Source organism: Glandiceps talaboti, chromosome 8, assembly GCF_964340395.1.
Source record: "Glandiceps talaboti chromosome 8, keGlaTala1.1, whole genome shotgun sequence".
NCBI lineage: Eukaryota > Metazoa > Hemichordata > Enteropneusta > Spengelidae > Glandiceps > Glandiceps talaboti.
Genome location: NC_135556.1, coordinates 24,395,013 through 24,415,222, shown reverse-complemented (window position 1 = coordinate 24,415,222; position 20,210 = coordinate 24,395,013). Strand labels below are relative to the sequence as shown.

The following is a 20,210-nucleotide window of genomic DNA, read 5'->3' as shown; positions in this document are numbered from 1 at the left end:
TAGCCAAACAATTAATATCCATACGTCAATAAATGTCACAGTAATTGGTTACGGTACTGTTGTGGCTGTAAACAAATTCAAACTTTGTACTGCACCAAAGTACTTGGATAAATCCTAGCTTTCATCCTGTGTCCTCCGGTCTTCCTCAGGGATGTAAAAGTCACATTGTTTACACATGCATGACTTCAAAACATTGTGAAAGTTCAACTACTATAAAGTAGACATACATACAAAGAAACATTAGTTAAAGTTGCCAAACAGAGTGGGGTAAAATTGATTGATTGCTGATATGTACAATGACCAGAATATAAAAGTTTCAAACAGACCACAACTATAAGTCTTTTCCTGAGGGAATTTCCCTGTGACCCCTTATAAACTTTACCAGTTCAATACCATGAATACAAGTGTTTATATGTCTACACTTTCTTTGTTATGTCTATTCACCCTTTCACCGTTTCACAGACAGTCTTGTGATGTACACCACAAAGGAGCTTGTCAGTGAATTTCACCATTAATCACTACTAAAAGTGCCTTTAAGTGTAAATGGATAGTAGCTATGTATGACCTTTCAGAGTCAATGCTGAGGTCACAGCAGTATAAAAGTGAAGTATTATGACGTACGTAGTGAGACCTTAGATGAATAGCTATAGTTGTGTTTACTCTTACTGAGATCTAAGAGATAACTGAATTCATATCACCATATCTATTCTTAGATGTAATGATATCAATGTGAAACCTTTAATACGTACACAGAGTTCAAATCAGATGCAAATGATGGGAAATTCAATCTAGATTTACTGACATACTGTACTGTTAAGTTGTCATTTATGCATTGAAGTTGTGATTGCTGTGGGTAACATTGTTAATTCAAGTCAAACTGCTCAGAGTTTTTAGAAGTGATCACAGTGAATGTAGCAAAGGTAATATATCAATAATTTTAATAATTTTAAAATTTATAAATCGTAAGAAGATTTGAAGATTTTTACAAAAAATTGATGAACACCTATAGTTGTCACATCAAAATAGAACTCAACCAGTTTCAATTTCAACTACAAATGGGACAGTTGTTTGTTAGTTGTTTTTTCATTTGATTGTTTGTTAAACTTTACACTAACACACTTTCTTCGCTTGAAATGTGACAATGTTGAAGTGTAGAATTCAGAGGTTTTAGAATACCTGAAACAGACATGAAATGTATAAGGTTGTCTTTTTTGACAAAATTATTGTTAAATGAATTTTTCTGTGTATTCTGTCTCATCCCAATTTATAGATATATAGTGAACATTATTGTGGGTATGCAGGAATCAATTTAAGAAACCATTGAGGTCACAATTTTAACATATCTGAGTATCACTTTCAGATTTATTTGGTGTACATCAGAATTATACAGAATGCAGCTTACTGCTGACATTATGTATAAGCTGTAAGTGGATTACATAGTTGACTTATTACATAAATACATAGTTTGATAACTATTGATGTACAATGTGAATTGACATTAATCCTAGGGTGGAGTCTCCAAGGAATACATTAATCCAACCCTAGAGAGTGTTTAATACTCATCCGTTTAGTGAATTCTGAAAACATTAAAGTGTATTAATCTGTCTGTCTGTCTATCTGTCTGTCTGTCCGTCCGTCTGTCCATCCATCCATCCGTCCATGGATCTGTCTGTCTGTCTGTCTGTCTGTCTGTCCATCCGTCTACCTACCTGTCTGTCTGTCTGTCCATCCATCCATCCACCTGTCTGACTGTCTGTCTGTCCGATCTGTCTGTCTGTCTGTCTGTCTGTCTGTCTGTCTATCTATATATATCTATCTGACTGTCTGTCTGTCTGTCTGTCTGTCTGTCCACCTGTCTGTCCATCCATCCATCCGTCCATGGATCTGTCTGTCTGTCTGTCTGTCTCTGTCCATCCATCCATCCACCTGTCTGACTCTCTATCTGTCTCTGTCTGTCTGTCTGTCTGTCTGTCTGTCTGTCTGTCTGTCTGTCTGTCTGTCTGTCTTGTCTATCTATCTATCTATCTATCTATCTATCTATCTATCTATCTATATATCTATCTGACTCTGACTGTCTGTCTGTCCACCTGTCTGTCCACCTGTCTGTCCACCTGTCTGTCTGTCTGTCTGTCTGTCCACCTGTCTGTCCACCTGTCTGTCCACCTGTCTGTAGAGTGACTGATAATCAGGATTCAGTGTTCTCTGTACTGAGATGATGATAGAGAATCAACCGTGTCATTTAATTGATGGTCAGTGTAAGTTTGTAGTCAAAGACTGACTACCAAGGTAACAATAGAGACATCATTTCAAATTTAGATATACTATTCCATATTATTCCATAATTTAGGTGAGGAACTCTGGTGAAATGACTTAAGAAGTCAGATTTTCACTTTAATATTGTGTTACAATCTTTACCAACAACAATCTTCAGACACATTGTAACTGTGTATTATAACTACTCTTTTCATATACCTGAATAGTAGTAAATAGACAAACACTAGAACTATTCTATACTTTCATATTTATAACTTAGTTATTTAGTTATTTATTATTAACTTTATTTCTTTTAAATACCAAATTAGAAATGTAAAATTTTCTAAACGGTTGAAGTAAAGTTTTATCTTATCTTATCTTATCTTATCTTATCTTATCTTATCTTATCTTATTGTACCCATCCACTCCTTCATTAAAGTAAGAATCTGAAAATTAAAAAATATCACGAATTTTTATCAAATATTAACCTCTGAGCTCTGCACTGAAAGGAGTGCCCATGTTCTGTATTTTGATGTGGGAGCTTGGCCAAGTTCTTATGTTATCACATCTGCGTGCAAATTAGAAAATAAGTGAGTTCATTAATTCTGATCTGTTGGTTTGAATTAAAAAGACAATTACTCTAAAAGAGAAAGTCCTGATTGCATTGACTGATAAAACCAAGCTTGCAATTCAATGTACAAATTATATAATTCATAGCCGTCACATGAAATGCACTGTTAAACCCACCTGTACTTGTAAAGTGAATGGAATAGACCAAGACTGGAAATGCATCATTTGTTATTTGAGAACAACCATTTCCTGATATTGTTTAAGGAGATAATATACGGGGCTGTTATTTCTAGTAAAATATGTACATCATAAACTGACATGGAGGCAGATCTAGCAACGTTTATGGCCACTACATTTAATACCAACATAGAAACACATCTAGCCAGGTTTATTTACCAAGAAAAATGACCACTACAATACCAACATAGAAACACATCTAGCCAGGTTTATTTACAAGAAAAAATGACCACTACAATACCAACATAGAAACACATCTAGCCAGGTTTATTTAGTAGATAGTTGATGTTGTATTCAATATGAATCCTTTCTGATGCAAACATTTTTATATTATAAAATATTTTATTGCTCTTAAAAATTTTGATTGAATTGTGAAGAAAAACGTGATACAAATGAGAGAAATATTCTCAGGTACATTATTGTATGTACAATGGATATAAAATCATAGAACTATTGTGATGTGTTGTCACCATGGAAACACTAGAGTTATATAAATACTGGTAATCTCATCTTTGATAAATTTGAAAGGAATTTCTGGAATTACAGCCATCCATTCTTAACCAGGTGTGTTGCTCTTTTGGTTCTAGTTAAAATTATGAATACAGTTTTTACAACGATATCTTTATTACATGCATCCCTTAGAAATACACTATCAATTCACAGCAAGAGATATTCAAAGTGAATTCTTTTCAATTGAAATATTTACAGTATTAGGCAAAAAAAAAAATATATATGGTTCTGGTCAGCGCGCGCGTGCCCTGAATACCCTCGCGTCGATCCTTTTTTTTTTTTTGATAATTTTTGCTTTCCCGTTCCTTATTTATTCCTGATATCATGAGAACAAGCAGCTGAAATCTACCCTACATGCCAAGACTGCTTCGAAGAAAAAGGAAGTTTTTCAAGAGATAAATATGATAGAACAGTATGAAAGCCAGTAAGGGGCAAGATATTATGTCGTGCCCACAAGATTATTTTTTATTTTTTGTTTTACAAAATGTCCCTTACTGGCTTTCATAGAACAGAGTATGTAAAGTGTCAAAAAAAATGTGTATTTACTAATTTGCAAAAAAAAACAAAACTATTTTTTCATAGTGTTAATGTAGTTCATATTATTGATATTCATACGACATCTTCAGTACTATTTCTATGACAGGATGTTTTCATTTTTCTATTTGGTTCGATTTTTCATTTTTTTTGGCCTTCTTTAGTAAATAGAATGTGAATTAATTTAATGGTAGCAAGTCTGAAATTAAACATTGAATGTATGAATTTTCTTTAGTTCTTCATTTTTGGAAATATTTTTTTTTTTTATAATTTCTTCAGTCTAATCTAAATATCATCTGAGTTGCTATGAATGTGATGTAAACCCAAATCATGAAATAACGAATAAAATCTACATTCAATAATTGTAATGTTTCCTTCACGTTTTGTAGTCATGTCAAAAGTCAGACATTGTCATCATTTTGTAAAGATTGCATTCTGATAAATTGAATTATGAAATTTTTGAATAGAATAGGCATGAATTCTGAAATCCTAATTGCCAATACTATTCTGAAGTTATTCAAAATCTGGCATTGATATGTATTGGATATCAACAATAATACACCTTGACAAGATCATAATTATATACCTGTCGTGAGAATTGAATTATCACCAATGAAAGAATAGGAACTAACTGACACCTTGCTTTTACAAATCCCCAATTACCATGGCAACCAGGTAATGCTTGCAGCAGTCTGAAATGTCAGTGAAACCCACACAGGTAGAGGGAAATGAAGAAAGTAATTGGCCACTGAATAATTTATAAGGAGAAGTAAATAGTGGTATCGTGTGATAGTCTACACAGTCCACAATATATTAGTTACAATTGATTTATTACGAAATGGAAATAATGTCTAATTTGATTATTATTGGAAATAGCAAACTCAATTTTCTACTTCACTATGTGTAGTCAGTATACAGCTACTGGTGATCAATGGTTTCTTGTCTGGGATTTTAACAAAATAAACAGATTTAAGAATTGATTTTATTGATTGCTTTTGTCTAGCTTTCCAGTGCATTAAATCCAAACATCCCAGTCTCTGTATAGGAACTTTGTAGATCAAAGTCTAATAATACTCCAAGGAAACATTGGAGACATTAAAAGCCTGGGATTTTCTCACCAGACACAAAGTCTTTCTTTCCATAGTAGGTTGAACCTACAGCTGTATTAGGCCTTATTATGTATGCAGAAAAGACAACCAATCAGCATCCTCCCTGATGACATCATCATTGATTAGCATATATCTAATGGAATGGATTTTTTGCCGGCAAAGCTGTTAGCATGTCTGTAGAGGTGGGGAGAAATTTATGGATGGAAATTACTAACCTTGGTAAGACCATGTTATTTTCATTCATTTATTTCATGAAATAGAGTTTCCCAATTCATATTTAGTTGCATAAATTGTGACATATTTGTGTGTGCTTATTGTGGACATGGAAATATGTGAGCAGGCGGATGCTACACAGGTAAAAAAAAATTGTATCTTGCACTATTAAGGACTGCTGTTGGAATTTCAAATCAGCAAGGTGAGTTATTTCACAATGTGGATATGCACACAACTTGGAAGAAGACAACATGTGACAATTTGTACACAGTATTCATAGCAAGTCTGACATGCCATATTGGATTTGTAATTTGTCGTCTAGAATTGCTAATTTATCTAGGACTCTTTGAATGAGTAATGCCTTGACCTAGCAATGATATGTTAATTCTATACTTCACTTGAAATCAAATTAGTGTGTTTTCTCACATTGTCTACACTGGTATATACTGACTGTCTCTAATAAATTAGGATCTTTCTCATCTTATAAATATAACGGGATAAGATTAGGTGAAATATCAAAGGTCTTAGTACTAACAAGTATGACTGCAATGTGTCTTTAGTGATGGAAACTATTTCATCTGTAATTCAGTGACCATCATATATAAACATTCCAGGAAACTGGATATGTAAGATTCAAAGGTGATGAAGAATTAAAATCACAAAACATATAGAATAAGTGCTTCTAGCGAACTTAATGAATTTTGAAAGTAAAGTCTGCCTAGAATGATATTTCAGTGTCATCTTATTCTATTGAACTATTTTGCTGAAAATTACAAAATTTGTTGTTTTTCAGTATGATTGTTTTTTTTAATACTTTTAGTAATCTATGAAATACTATATTTTTACTGTCAATAATGTCTTCAATTCTGTATTGTTGGTGTCTTCAACTGAAATAACAACTCAGTGAGAAAAGTGTGTACTAAGATTTCTATCTATTAAATCATTGGAAATAAAACTCAAACAGACAGGGATTGGCAGACATATAAAAAGCTCTATTGAAAATATAATATCCTTTAGAATAATATAATTGTAAACTTGGACATTTTTAACTAAAGACTTATTTTCGCAGAAAAACAGAAAGGCAAAAATGAGTAGCAACTAAAACACTTTCTGTACATGAACAGAATGTACCAGTCTGGTACTTAGTGAAAATTAGTCTTTGAGATCTTGTTGAAGACTGTAAAAATTGCAAAATTTTGAAGTAGTGAAAATATGTAGGTTTACGGTATATTCCACAGCATACAGGATGAATTTTGTCTTCATTTGAAAGTTGTTGTTTTTCTTTTGAAAGTGAAATATGTTCACTTTACTGGAAGTGATGTCATAGTGAATTAGAACAGTCTCCATTCTGTAATGTGCAGCTTGTCCCCAGTTAGCCCCTACTGGTATGCATGGTAATGAATAACTCACATACGTGCTTGCCATCAAATTTTCATGAGGCAGTAATATGTCATTGTATAGTGACACATTATGCAGTTGTATGACTATAGATCTATATCTAACTAGAGGTATTTTTAAAAGTACCTGGTTACTTCTGATCTGGAAATTGTGTTATGGTATAGTCTGCTGTTTTGTGTATACAGTGAATAACAATGTTACAAGGTTATGTGAGAGTAGACCACATAGTATGCTTAGGAAGCATAATAGCACCACTGTCACTTTACAACCCTTATACATGTACACTAAAAGTGACTGGTTGGGTTTTTTGTTGTTTGCTAGCTGCAGTCAGAATTAGTATTCTGCTTTCAAATAGTCCTAATGACTTGGATCGTTTCCATGGTAACTGATCTTAATTTATAGATATATTGTATGTATATGAACCCATTCTAAAGTCAGGTTACTGTAGTGCTATATTCTAATATTTTAATGAAATATTCAGTAAATCACTGATAGTGTATATACAGTCACGTAATTTCCAATTTTAACACCTGTCTCATGGTAATGTATATATTATATTTATGACTATATTTATTGCTGTCAAGTCTCCAATTATTTAAAAGTGGATTATGAGTAATATTACTAAAATGACCAAATCCTTCTAAAAATTGGAACGACTGTGATTAAGTATTCAGTCTTCAGTCTTTCATATCAAAAGGGAATTTACATGACAGTTGGGTACATGGATTTACACTACAACATTTGCATGACAGTTGGGTACATGGATTTACACTACAACATTTGCATGACAGTTTGCTAGATGGATTTACACTGCAATGTTTGCAAGACAGTGCCATGGATACAAGAATTTACACTACAATGTTTGCATGACAGTTGGACACATGATTCACATTGTACATATTTCCAGTGTCTCTCATTCTTGCCATGATATGATGAATGAAGGTACAATGTAGTTATGAAAAGACATTATAAAAACCATAGGAGATATAGATTACACACTGTCTTCACACTGACAGGATAACCTCTGCATATATTTGATTTCATTAACTGTAAATAGTATATTTATCATAACAGTTCACAACTTATTAATAAATGTAGTCCCTGAAAGAATTCAGATCACTGTCATTTGAAGTTAATTCCTCTTTCTCCCAACTAGTAGTTACTTGTGTACAAAAAATACCCACTTGGGAGAAAGAAGACTCTTTACATAGGTGAAGGTAACTTATGATCATGAATAAGACATAACAGACACTTAGTGAAATATCATATCTGATATCTTGAAGATATTTTCACCAATAAATATTTATTGAGATATTTATTTTTTCATTTTTAGTCTGTAAATTGTGTCTTTGTTTTTATCACAGTTATTGTATGTTTGCTTACAGCAGGTGTTATAATTACCCTTTAGGGATTTAATAAAGTATTATCTTATCTTATCTTATCTTATCTTATCTTATCTTATCTTAAATTTTTTTGAAATAATAACATGTGCAAATCAAAATTTACCATGTTCAGAAATCATTAGTATTTTTTATATATCACAATATACTGCATGTCTAACATTTCAAATAATGTAGACATTATGAAACCAACCACTTTAATACACAAATTATCTGCTGAAATTTGGTTTTTTCATAAATTTTTACTGATTGCAACATTTATTAGAAAGAAATCATAGAAATAATCATTCTAGATCACCCACCAGAATTAGTTATGCAAAAATTCTTGTTTTTCTAAAAAAATTTTAACATCCCCTAATTTTAGACAAAAATGATAGCAATAATCATAATTTCAAGATTTCTATCAATTTCTTGTGAAAATAGTTTAAAAATATATTCTCCGTATTACTGTCACATGATATGTAGTACTGATTTATGGTTGAAGTATGCAAGTACAAATCAATCATTTCCATCGATATTTGTACCACCTGTGACCTGATCGTCATAGTGATCACTGCCAACGCCTTGAACACGACCTCATGATTAATCAGTCCAGTAGAACTATCTATGTCAGAATCACCATCATTTGTCAGGAACACGTTGTGTTCAATTGACCTCAGTAAACACAGTAATCAATCACCAACTATCATTACACTCTTTCCTCTAAAATACCTGGAGTGACTCATTCTTGTGAATATTCAGGGTCATGAATATTCATGAAAACCTCATGAATATTCATATTCATAAGTAGAGCATCATTAGCATATTCCCACTCTAGAGATTTTGTTCCTCTAAAACTATATTTGTTCACATGCAAATTTGATATCATTTCTGAATAGATATTTCAATAATTTCTATTTTGAATTTTGAAAATAGGTTGTAAGTTATGAATAATTTTAATAATTGGTAGCCAGGGATGTAATACAACACATGAAGTAATTACAAGTGACAGAACATGAATAAAGATCTATATAACCAAATGATACTTTTTGAATCAGGATGTATCAAATTGTGGACTGGCACCACTCAGAGATGATATCTCTCACATAGAATGGGACTGCATTGATACCACAGTTCAATGAGTTGTCTAGGTCTAAGCATTGTCATAAACAACAACCTCTTTTACGGCAGTAAAATCACACAAGATGCACCATCAAGAGACATATTTCATTGCTACAGCAGAAATATGTGCTCTTGCTTGCGAGAATGGGTCTAACTTAGTTACAGATAGTCCATTCCTGGGTCTATTAAGTTACAGATAGCCCATTCCTAGGTCTAAGTTACAGATAGACCATTCCTAGGTCTAAGTTACAGATAGCCCATTTCTAGGTCTATTAAGTTACAGATAGCCCATTCCTAGGTCTAAGTTACAGATAGACCATTCCTAGGTCTAAGTTACAGATAGACCATTCCTAGGTCTAAGTTACAGATAGCCCATTTCTAGGTCTAATTTACAGATAGCCCATTTCTAGGTCTAAGTTACAGATAGCCCATTCCTAGATCTAAGTTACAGATAGCCCATTCCTAGATCTAAGTTACAGATAGACCATTCCTAGGTCTAAGTTACAGATAGACCATTCCTAGGTCTAAGTTACAGATAGCCCATTTCTAGGTCTAATTTACAGATAGCCCATTTCTAGGTCTAAGTTACAGATAGCCCATTCCTAGATCTAAGTTACAGATAGCCCATTCCTAGATCTAAGTTACAGATAGCCCATTCCTAGATCTAAGTTACAGATAGCCCATTCCTAGATCTAAGTTACAGATAGCCCATTTCTAGGTCTAAGTTACAGATAGACCATTCCTAGGTCTAAGTTACAGATAGACCATTCCTAGGTCTAAGTTACAGATAGCCCATTTCTAGGTCTAAGTTACAGATAGCCCATTTCTAGGTCTAAGTTACAGATAGCCCATTTCTAGGTCTAAGTTACAGATAGCCCATCCCTAGGTCTAAGTTACAGATAGTCCATTCTTGATAGCCTAGCTCTCAGCCCTAATTGCCTTCATAAATCGATGAGAATATACCAAAATTCAGTAATAGGGAACTTGCAAACCCACCATGTTGAATTTTGCATCATGGGAAATGTGATAATAAATACTAATCAATTAGTATTGTAAACAATGTTGATACATTGTTTGTAACCACAAATAATCAATCCATAGTTACCCTGATCATTGTGGGAGGTTTATTTTATTGGTAGCTCCAGATTAGGTATTACGATAACCATGGTCCTCTGCATTTGAGCATATCAGTCTGGATACAAGTTACCTATCCTGACTAGCCAGGTGACAGATATTCATTAAATGTAATCATCGTGAAAGTAGCTCTGGGTTTATGTAATGACAAATTAGTTTTCAGACCACTATTGTCTGCAGTATAATATCATATCAACTGTCTATATACTTTAATACTATGTCTAGATCTAGTCATTTCCTGTGACATGATAATTAGTAAATGGCATATTTAAGACTCCTCTTTTGTAACACTAGATAAATTAATTTTGATATATGTAGTGAACCAATTAATAATTAACAGTTCAAATAACATTATTTGTGGTGCCATTGAATTTCTTTAAAAACTAGGTGAGGTACATGGAGATGTTTTTTTATATTTGTAGAGTCTGTGTCACATATGATGGTGATATCTCAGAGTATAGTACATGTAGATGATAGAAAAACTAGTTTTATGTACTAGAGTTAATGCTTCTTAGACTTCAAGACATGATAACATACAACTCTAATGGCTAACATGGTTGTGGGTGTTCACTCCATATGTAGTGAGGATTATCAGAATGCCACCCACAACTAGTTTATAGTTTAGATAACACACTATATATTCTTGACTTTGCAACAATTTTTGCAGACATTTTATCATTACAGATATACATAATGTAACAAAGTAAAAACTAAAAGGTTATATGGATTGTAAGAACCAGATTATAATTATCTCAGCATATAAAATTTTATCAAGTCACTACAGCTAAGGCCTAATAAAAAATTGTGTGGTTCCGATTACACTCAATTTTAGAATAGATGGGGTAGGTAGATTTTTTATTTAATTTTTTTTCATGTGTGAGTGTCTAGTACAGGTAGTTGTGTTTTTCCATTGTTTTCCATATGGCCTCTGTGTTATCGGTTTCTTCCTATCAGATGTACAGCCATCACAGATTGAAAGAACAGTTTTATATTGTCTTTTTTACGTTGATGTCAGTTTCCACATCCACTTTTTCTGGCAAGATTTCACAATTTTTGGAATTTTGTTTTATCTTTCTTGAATATGTAGAAAATGTTTATGGTCGGCAGTGAAAAACTAGGTGGGGTTGGGTAAGAGGAACCAAACAAATATTTTTTCTTAGGCCTAAGTGTACAGTGTATATTTCAATAGTGTTCACAATCTGACAAATGATACAGCTCATATTTATCATAAGATGACATGTTTGTTTTTTAGAAGTATCATAATTCATAAAAAATATTCAATATTATAATGATGTATTTGTTTACTCAAGTATATAGAGTCAAAGTATATGGAAGCCAGCCAAGTCAGCTGTGTGTGTGTGACTGGACACTTGTAGCCAGCCAAGTCAGCTGTGTGTGTGACTGTACACTTGTAGTCTTTCACAAGCTGTACAGCTTATAACACTATCACCTGTTTCTGTTTCACAACTGTTAATATTTTCCAGTTTCAACTTTTACACTCCTAATGTATTGAGACTGCTAGTATTGCAGCATACAGTCATTGCAAACCTGATAAGCAGTATATATAGTCAGCCAAGAGTGCAATATTAATGTTTGAATAATTTTTTGAAGAAATATGTTTAATATTAAACTGAATTAAATGATGATTTATTTTTGGCACATACTTTGAAGTGACTTTCCATTATATTACCAGAATGTCAGTGTAAACCAGTCATGTTTATCATGTTGTTTGACGTTTTTTTTTTTTACATGAAAACTATTATTTATTCAACACCATGAAATTTTCTTTTTGCTATAGATTCACTTGTATTTGCTAATAAAATAGAAATGTGTATGTTGCAGCCAGTACAAGTTTAACTTATTAAAAGGAACTAATATATCTGCTTTGCTAGACCCAAATCACATTAAGGGAGTGGTGTTAACAATGACACTGTAAAGGCATTCTGTTTTCCACATCTATTTCCCAGTAACCATATTTGCTTCTGATTTTTATATAAATAAATCACTGTTACACCCATCTAGTGTGTACTTTCAACTAACAAAATGATACCATAACAATGTTTTAGTACATATTCCAAAATCAGAGTGTTTTTAAGAGATTTCCATGAATTGACTAACAAATTCCTGTCACAAATGGAATTTTTATCAATGATAAAATATAATATACTAGGATTGGTGCAGGCTCAGCCAGGTATAATTATTTTTTTTCCCTTTTACAATGTTCAAGATAGCGACTCCTAGAGAAACATGAAAAAAATGGAGATCCAGAGAACGGAGAAAATCAAAAAGAATTACACACTTGGTCACATTAATCACAGACATTAATTCTGCCATCATGAACCTACACAGTCTAGTAGACACTTTGTTAGATTAGTGTCGAATTGTATGTATTATCCACAGACAGATAGATCAGGTGTTTTGTGAAATGCACAAAGACTAGTCTAAAAATAATAACATGAATGTATTCAAAGACAGTTTAGTTGACGTAATCCATCGCTTCTAACATTTTATACATGCTAAGTTAGAATTGCAGACAAAATAAGTAGGATGTAGAGACACCTAGAACAAAATGCCACAGACGTTGTAAATATGATTGTTCAAAATCTTTCATACATAAACTGCTAATGGTACTTAATGCAGTTTGTGTAGTTTGTTACTAAATTTAGAATAATTGTACATGCATATATACACGATACAGCCATTTAGGGCAAAGTTTCACCTGCTGTGGTCATGATATCCACCAAGGTTTGGTCATCAACATATTTTTCTTTCACCTTTGACTACAAAATGTACATCTAAAATTAACCAGGTGTCCAGCTATAAAAAATACTAAAATCCGACATTATTGGGGTTTTTTTTAATGATAACCTCCATTGGCTTGCTGCAATGCAATCAGAGTTGAAATAGTGTAAAGTGCTCCGAATATAAACATTAGCATACTTATGATGTGATTAGCATATTTATGATATGATTTGCATATTGATGGTGTGATTTGCATATTTTAATATGATTTGCATATTTATTGTGTAATTTGCATATTTATGACATCTTTGAAATAAAAGGCTATTGATCACACTAGTAAATCAATTTATCCCAGCTTTATACCAGACTGATTCAGCTGAATTCAGTAAAATAGTTCCAATTTTAAAAAGATAAAGAAATATAATAGTATACAGCAATCACTTTGTGTTTCTAAAATTCACTACAAGATGTTTTTAATTCTGCCTAAGACTTGTTCACTTCATGAAGCAATATATCCAATATTATCTATTTGTACAACATATATAGTTTAGCTTTATCCATAAAGCGATATAGCCAGTATTATATATTGTACATCATATTTTAGCATTATCCATGAATGGTAGATGTTTTTTGAATGGAATAACCATTAATTAAGTTAAAATGAGATTGTCATCTTCCATTTTGTTTCAGCAGTAAACAAATTCAACCACTTATATGTTTGATTTGACATCATAAGCTGTCTCAAATGAAAATCTAAATTTAGCCTGATAGCAATTTCAATCATCCATGGATACAGGGGCAGATAACCAGGAATTGAGAACATATCACATAAACAGGAACTTAAAAATTTATTCAAGTGATTATTATTTATTGATTGATTGATTCATTATGCATTTGGTCAATTTTATTTGAATTCTGTAATTTAGAAATGGATCAATAATGACCTGTTTAAACCCACTTTTTAGGAATTAAAAGATCTCAAAGGAAATTAATGAAACCCTATGTTGCCTTTATTTGATATTGATAGAGGTTATAGAAGACAAGGATTGTCATGTATATACAGGTCATACCAAACTCTAGTGATTTCTATGTGACAACTGTCTGCATAATATGACTTCATTGAGATTACATAAATGCCTTACTGTCAGTGTATATGATCTGTAGAATCCCCTTAGGTTCATATGGGCCCAAAGTTGATACTGTCAATATCATGCCTTTCTACACAACACTCCCCCTGGACTGTTTAACATTTCCATTTAATGTTTGACTGCTGGGGGTGGGGTCATTCATGTCTGTCAGTGTGTAACCACAGAGACAATTTCTCTGTCTGGCTTGGGGTGGGGTCATTCATGTCTGTCAGTGTGTAACCACAGAGACAATTTCTCTGTCTGGCTGGGGGGGGGGGTCATTCATGTCTGTCAGTGTGTAACCACAGAGACAATTTCTCTGTCTGGCTGGGGGTGGGGTCATTCATGTCTGTCAGTGTGTAACCACAGAGACAATTTCTCTGTCTGGCCGGGGGGGGGGGGGGGGGGCATTAATGTCTGTGAATGTGTATTACCACAAAGAGAGGCAATTTCCCAATCTTTGTCACTGTATTCATGTGAATTCAATGACTATAAATCCTGTTAACATATTCACCACTTACAACACAATGGTATATTACAATATCTTTTGTTATTGATTCATTTCATATTCATCAAATTATTCTAAATTTTGCACTTATTATTTTAACTTTTTTATTTATGTATTGAAGTTAATTCCTTCACTCTCTTGCACATGATAAGACCTACCTAAGCCTCCAACAACTTGGTGGTTTTATGCCAGATAGAAGTCATTTAGAAATACAGACTAGAACCCTAGCATATCTAGGTGTACTATCAGTTCAATATTGACACATGCTGTATTAATGTCTCAAAACACTAGTCATGCAGAAACAAGTTTTTAAAAATCAATATCATGTAATTAATAGCTTGTGCAGCGGCCGCATAGTGGCTCAATGACTAGTATTCATGTGCGTCCTATATACTATGTGATGTTTTTGGGGTGGTCTTACCCAAAGATGCATTGCGGTGCAATGACTACGCATGCGCGTTCTATATACTATGCGCATTCTATACGCAGAGGGCACTATCTTCAATATCAGCATGAGGCAGCCCAGGCAGCCGGTCACAAATGAATCTACCCTGTGCGAGCTTATGGGCTTTGCCTAGTTATATTATTAATTATATACATTGTAAGTATTTTGACTGCAAGTGATATAAATAGATGTACAGATAGTTCTTTGTTTTAAGAGATTTGAATTTCTCTTGTGTGTACAATACATTGTTACTTTCATTTCATTTTCATGATAATTTTGTCACCACTATTTCATTATAGCCAATGAGGAAGCATCATAAAAAATAATGGCAATAATTTTAATACAAAAATGAAGAATCACAAACTAAAACTAAAAATGTTGATTGGTAGTGAAACCTAGCCATTACGCTAAAATGTAGATCAGACATAATTTTCAATTTCTAATTAAAAAATAAAGTTGTGGCATTCCTATGTTTCTATGAATTCTTATCAATTTCTAAGCAGTCAGTCTGACACAGTGCACCACATAGTCACAATGAGTTCTTCTTTAGGGCCACAAGCTCAACTACAATGTAGTTCCTAAGAACTATTTTTGTGGCCTTAGCCAGAAATTTGTTTTTATAATTCTCTACATTATCTATTTTGTGGCTCATTTGACTTGTAAATTTTGATATTTTGTACATTTGTAGATAAGTTTAGAGTATTTTGTAAGCCTAAAATTTCTGGCCATAACAGTCATTTTTATTTCCAGATATGTCTTGTTGTCAGCAAACCAATGTTATAGACCTGTTGCCAGTTCCAAGATGCATTGCGCTTCTCTCCATACAATGCCATGTATTGTGTACATGCTGAGGGGTTTGCACGCGCTACTCAGGGGGATGGTTGTCACATGACTGTACCCTGGGTTCACCTGTAAAATCTCTCTGTGTCATTGATGGTGTTTATAAGTCTTTGTTCTATAAAATCACTCATAATCAAAGAGGTCAACATGTGTTTCCATGATTTCCCAATAAAAATATTATTTCAAATGTAAGAAAGACAAAACAAGACTAAATGTAACAACATAAAAGCCGTGCTCTTGCACAATGCATCTTGGAACCAGAAAATCACTTTTTATCTCAATATAACACCCACACTATTCAATATATACATACATGTACTCTGACATGTCATGATGTAACTTGATAGTACATTGTATTTTCTGACGTTTTAATCTCACTGTGTTCATGTAAACACTAATTGCTTCAAAACTCAATATTATGTTGTTAACCTTTATCCAATTCTAATATCACAAGATCAAAGACCTGACAATATTACATATCTAAGGTTGTCATATCAACTGCACTTTAAAAGGCAAAGACGTGGGTTGTACTGGAAAAAAGACACGTTCATCTCTAAGTATCAGAAAAGTATTTACAACACTGTATAAACAGCATGATAATCTTGTCTAGGAAGATATGATAGTCTTTGGTGTGATTTGATAAAAACTTCATAAATGATATTGCCAATTTATGTCTACATTCATAGATAATGTAATATAACGTATATGCCTATTCTTATAGAATTTTTTCATATTTTCTTCTACTAATACGCTATGAATGCAATCATTTTCACAAATTCTAATTATCAGAATGGGTTTTCTGATTTTCCCAAATTATCCAGCCATATTATTATTGTCCATACAACTTGTTCTATTAAGGTTATTTTCAATAATGGGTTGTTGTAGTTACATCAACTTTAGACATCTGCTGGGCTGTTCTGTGCTTATATTTTTGAGGCATGTAATGAATAGTGTTATTTTCATCATGAACTCTATAACACCTGATCCATGTTATTTACAAGCTTGTAGTTATCAAAGTCACTGATATCCAGACATGAAACCATTATGGCCTCAGGACACATGTAGGGGTCAGACATCTGATAACAGTTTCTACTTTAGTACCATGTACATGTAATTGAAACCGGCTAAAATATCACCGAACAGTGTCTTTATATCTGTAGTGAAGGCAAAGTTATTTGCTATGGAGTCAAGTTTAGTGTTGAAATCAGATGACATGTCACTAAGCTGTGCAGTGTTAATTGCTACAAATTTGCCACAATGAATAGTTTGTAAAATGGCCTGAATCGTTTAATCCAAATGAAGACATTGGCTTGGAATTTGTGTTTTTAGATGATGGATTAGCTCTCAGATAATCTTACATGTAATTTGGGTCTATGTTTTACTATTAAAATTCAACGATTAACTTGATTATCAGAATTGTTCTAGAGAGCAAGAAAGTAAAAATGGTCATTTTGAAATCCAAGATAGTGAAAGGTAAACTGTGAGTATAACCTTCATCAGAATGTCTGAAAACCATACAATGTTTCTGAGGGAATTTACAGTAACAAATGAATTATCTTAAGATAACTGTTTCTATGTTATATGGTGATTAATTTGATTCAAAGTTAAAGTTCAACATGAAAATGCAAACTATCCTATCCAGTCAGTTTTGTAAATCCATGTTGTTGATGACATGCTGTGTCTTTGTATTCTTAGTTCTGTTAACCATTGTACCAACTATGTAGACAATGCTATCATTAGTTTGTGTCCTATATGAATACAAACATTGATTTTTGTCAGGTTGTGTCTAATTTCTAACCAATCATATTGTATAAAACGACATACTTCACTGAAACCTTTACAGTATTTTTTGGTTTACTATATTGTGATATGAATGCTTCGTGTATTATTCCATGAGTTAAAATACTTTAATTATTAAGGAGTATCACACAATGTCGCACAAGCTCAACAAACAAATATTGTTCATTTAGGTCAAACCACCTCCCCCCTCCCCTAAAAGAACATTCACAAGTGCAACATCACACGTTTTATGTGATGTAAACCATGATGAAAACTGTAGCAGTCACACCACTACGATCGATTTAATGTAAAAACATGATGGTTATAAACAAATACTACAAGAAACCCAGCATGGTATCTCACATTAGAAGTAAATTTTTATCAACTTATCAACAGCAGTGAAAATTTTCTGTCAAAATTTGGTTAGATGTCTGAAAATGAAGTTCAGCAATTGCGTTGACACCAGACCCCCTTCCCTCCTAAATGAACAAAGTTTGCTTATTTAGCTTGTGTGACATTGTGCAATCATCCCTTAGTTACTGAGAGTAAAATTATACCATTAAATCAATTATAGATAAATATTAATGTCATTCTATCTGACAGATATCATTTATAATGACAGCTGATGTCTGCTTAGATTGATGAAATAATTTATGTATAAAATAAATAAAATATCACAATATTTAGATATTGATACATAGAACCAGGAGAGTAGGGGAAAGTTAAGGATATGTCTTGAATATTTAACAACATTTATCTGTTATATTATTAGTATGAATGTAAGACTAGATACAGCCTGTAGTAATAGGCCTTTCCAAAATTATACATGGTATAGGTTACTCGGTTAATCATAGAGCACTGCTGCTTTCCTCGATGTCTGGACAATATGAAAAACATCCTTGATGTACACTTCTACAGAATACCAAGGGATAAAGCTCTTAAGAAACGCTACTTTGAGGTGACGATACCCCCAATTTGAGTGAGGGTGCTGTATTCTTTAATTTCCTGTTTGCAGTCTGGAATGGCCTATCGGAGCATTGAATCAACTGGAATGTCTGATCAAAAGGCTTATTAGTTTCATTTCACAGCAGGCTTCTTGTACTGTTTCAAAATAAATGAAATATTTAATTTTCAAAAAGAAAAAAAAAGACCTACAGATGATTATTGGAATCTTCAGGGAATGAATAATCCTGATATGGCCACATCAATAGAGTCAAATATTATACTCAAATAATTACTAATTTGTGTCCGGTATGGTAAAGTATCCACAACAAAGTTAATAAATGTTAGCCATGTCAAATTGATAGTGGGACTATACTGAGTTTATATAGACTTGAATAAATTTACACTATCACTTTCTACAATGTACTCAGGGAGTAAATTCCAGTCATGCACAACATGAATAGAGAAAATCCATTGAACAGGATATGATAAGAAATAAGATTCCTTACAAGTTTCACAGCTAAGTTTAATCTAGGTGTCTCTGAAGACATTATACTGTTTCAAAATGAAAGAAATATTCAATTAAAAAAAAAAAAAAGAACCCCTACAAATAGACAGGATGTGATCAGATATAGAACATGGCATGAATAAAAGATACAAAGATATGTATGTAATGCTAAATAAGTAAATACTGGATAGTTTGCATTGGTGATGAGAGGCAACACAGGTATTCTGTAATTGCCTGTATGTACACTGAGTATTTAATAGCATACTGGTAGGAGATGGGATAAAAACTGAAGTCTAAATATTACACGCAAGGTGAATCTAAATTTGATATATTCACTGATATAATGTATATAGTGTTTCCTTGTATAGACATTGATATGCAATCAGATTTTATCTATAGTCTATCACTGTTAAACTGAGTTCAGTTACAACATCTACTCAAGTCTCTGTATAGAATATAAAAGTTTTTTTTTGTAAAGTTAGTTTTCAAGACTATTATTAAATCTTTATGTTGATGTATTATCACACTGTTTGATCATCATCATCATCATCATCATCATCATCATCATCATCATCATCATCAGAGGAAAAAATGAAACATGAGAATCAAAATCTGTGAAAAGAAATTGCAGGATTATGTAATAAGGAAATGATTAAAATTTCAATGCCTCCATAAATGTCATGCTGTGATGCCATGCATTTTATCTATAGCGCCCTCTAGTGATGTGATTGAGATATGTTTTACTGTAACATTATTTCTCCGTTTAGAGGTCTGTTAAAATCAGTGATAGATCTTGGATGCCTTTCAACTAGTCTAGTTCCTGACAGACTGCATTCCATACAACGTTAACTTCACACTTA

At 32.8% G+C, this 20,210-nt stretch overlaps 1 protein-coding gene across 2 annotated transcripts in view; it reads left to right on the top strand.

The window, feature by feature from the left end:
* LOC144438494 (uncharacterized) overlaps positions 1-20,210 on the top strand; it is a 60,250-nt gene that overhangs the window by 13,084 nt on the left and 26,956 nt on the right. Inside the window, exon 1 of one of the 2 annotated variants that reach the window (XM_078127535.1) lies at positions 5,313-5,432. The exons of the other annotated variant lie outside the window; for it this stretch is intronic. The gene's annotated coding sequence lies outside the window, so the exon portion shown is untranslated. Of the gene's footprint in view, positions 1-5,312; positions 5,433-20,210 lie in introns of those variants that run through there. 2 annotated transcript variants of the gene reach the window in all.